The sequence below is a fragment of the Lactuca virosa genome, chromosome 1 (genome assembly GCF_052849685.1).
Source record: "Lactuca virosa cultivar CGN04683 chromosome 1, Lactuca_virosa_CGN04683_v6, whole genome shotgun sequence".
In the NCBI taxonomy this organism is placed as follows: Eukaryota; Viridiplantae; Streptophyta; class Magnoliopsida; order Asterales; family Asteraceae; genus Lactuca; species Lactuca virosa.
This window is the reverse complement of record NC_136426.1, coordinates 280,857,689-280,860,704: the sequence shown is the minus strand read 5'-3', so window position 1 is coordinate 280,860,704 and position 3,016 is coordinate 280,857,689.

Sequence of the window (3,016 nt, the reverse complement as noted above, 5' to 3'; positions counted from 1 at the left end):
ATCAAAAGAAATTGAGGGCTCAAGCCAAAAGTTGTTCGATCATCCAAGATCCCCTTTTGAATGCGTTCCATTGACCATGGAGGAAATAATGATTTTTGCATTTCGGGCACCAATTTCGCACTTTTAGCTTCCGCTTCTTCTCTTTCTAACTTCTTATGAATGTTAAGAAGAGCATCAATTTCTTTGTCACACTTCTTCCTCACTAGTTTCTCAGATTCAGAAAGCTCTTCTTCTTCTTCTTCTTCTTCTTCTTCATCAACCATTTTCCCTTTTTCTTTGTTTGATGCAAAAGCTTCATTACCCTTCTAATCAGTTTTCAGTTGTTATTTTTCATTCGTTTTCTTTGGTTGAGGCTCTTTGCCTCCATGTTATTTCAGAAGAGCATCGCTTCCCGAAACACCTTCAATTTGATTCAGCATTGAAAAGACTAGTTGAACCTTGTCGGAAAGTTGTTATCGAATCAAGATGATGAATAGAAAACCACGAGTCTCAACAAGTCTCAGCAAATATGGATTTATCTCAGAAACATATCTTTTCACAATCATCTTCTCAGTTTCAAGCTCATTAATATGCTTGGAAGCATTCTACAGTTTCACGGAAAGAATCTTGGCCTTCTGAGTTTTCTCAGCCAACTAATACATAAGCTTGTTTTCTGCTGCCAGGTCTTCTTGCAGCGTTTCAATCTTGGAAGCAATGGAGGAAGTGAGTTTAACATTCTCCACTTTCAAATCTGAACGAATGAGAGTGAGAGAGCTTCCTTCTCTACTTTCAATGAAGTTCAAACTCTTGCGATAACTTTAATCACAGCTTCGGTATTACTGTTTGGGGAGCTTCTAAGTCATCTACGAAGGTAGTCACCTCCTCTGATAGTTTTTTGACTTTTGCGGTCGTTTTGGAAATAGTCTTCTCAGAAGCTTTGATTACCTTGGTAGATTCTTCAAGGACCTTGGTGTTTTCTTTGCTGAGCAACTGCATGATCGCTTCGTGGGATGTCAACATGTACTCCCAGTTTAATGAAGATGACGATTTGGAAGACTCTACGAGAGAATCCAAATTTCCATTAAGAATCTTGAACTGCCTTTTGGTCATGGGGGCATCATCATCATCATAATTAATGTTTACAGTGAAAGGACTGCAAACAAAAGCTCGAAGGTTCTCCTCATTATCTCCAAATAGAATATCTTCATCTTCAAGAAAAGGTGAAGTTGGAGAAGTGCCTTGATCTATATTCACACCAAAGTCGAAATTTTCCCCCGCATCAGATGCGTTGACATGAATGACTGAAGTTTGAACCTCCTCCGAAACGAACTTGGATACAGAGACTTCTGGTGGTGTGAAAAATGATGATGAGATTGGAGGAGATGAATTGGTGAAGACGGTGGGGGTTAATGGGATGGAAATATGAGGAAAAGAAATTTCAACATAAAACCTTGGTGGTATTAGAGGCATGGAGGAAATCGGAATTGTGGTTGTGAAAGGTAAGGTTAGTGGAATAATGTGTGGTGGTAGAGGAGAAGTAGTGATGTTCGGAATGGGTTCTTGAAACAAATCTAAAATAGGAACATATGAAGATTGTGGAGAAGATGCCTTCGGAATTGTTTCTGTAGGTATGGGTTCTGAAGTAGCAGTAGTATCTTCTATGCCATTGTGAAAAGTGTCATCTTCTTGAGGCTCTGTTAAGGTGCGCTCATCTGACTCTTCTTGGAGGATCGATGGAGATATCAGTTTATTAGCCTTCTTCTTCGTTTTCTTTGGAGCTTTAACAGTTTTAGAAGTAGTTGCTTTTGCCTTTCGTTTCCCTCCCCTCTTCATTTTATTTCCTCATCATTAATCTTTCGCAACTCATTCGGCATAGGGCGAACACCTGATGAAGGTGATTTTCGATATTTATTCACAACAGCATTATGAGCAGGAACCTTTACCAACATGAGTTCCGGAATTAAACCAATAAATGTGAAGTTCCTTGGATCCGACATCACAAACATAGTTGTTTGGAGAAACAAAATTGTTGCCATAACTGAATCCTACATCAAGGTAACGTTGAAGTGTCCTAAGGCACGATTCACCATAGTCGACCAAAATCTCGCACAGGAAATCTCAGTGTGGCGAGTAGAAGAGAGAGTGCTCTGAATAAGTTGAGCCCATAAAATTGCACCAAAGTCGAGATTCATACCATGATAGAGGCCATATATAAAATTGCAACTCTTTTAGAAAAGCTCTTGAACAAGAGAGTGAACAGCCCATTCCACATACGAGGAAGAAAGGGCTTCCTGAATTTTTATAACAGGGATATGTCTCCGTTATATCCTATCTGATAGAACATTTTGATTAGGTCAGTGGTTGAAACCAATTCTAGATCCATAAGAACACCAGTAGAAATAACCCTAAAAATTTGCTGAACTGGGGCTTAGAGATGGAGGTTTTGTGAGAAGCAACCTCAAAAAGGATAATTTATTCTTCTTTGTTGTAGATAGCAGTCACGTAAGACTTTGAAAGATGAACTAAAGGAATAGATTTTTCCATTGATAGATCTTGAGCCAGTGGAGAGACCTTGAGGCATTCGATCATCGGCCTGAGCAGTTCATTGTAGCGTGAGGAATCAAGATAAAGAACAACGTTTTGTTTGAACTTCATGTTGAGCATGACGACAAAAGCAGAGTGATCAACAAATGAGATGTTCTCAGATGAACCTACCATTGTTGCTTGACGAAGACGATGAACAACAGAGAGAGAGAGAGAGAAGTTTTTCCTTGAGGGTTTTGAGAATAATGTTTGTGGTGAGAGAAAGTGAACCGTCGAAAAACCTTTTTATATGGTTGTCATAAGTGGAGAGAGAAAATCGTAGTTCCGTTTACCATAAAATCAGCCTATGAAATCGTGACAGCTCATCGATAGGTGTTAGACGTTCCTGTAACAGACAAGCGTGTGTTGGGGAATTCAAATGGTGCGCCTATTTTGAACTATTCAACCCTTTGAATATCGTTGTTTCTGAATAAACACGCTCTGAACTTTAAAC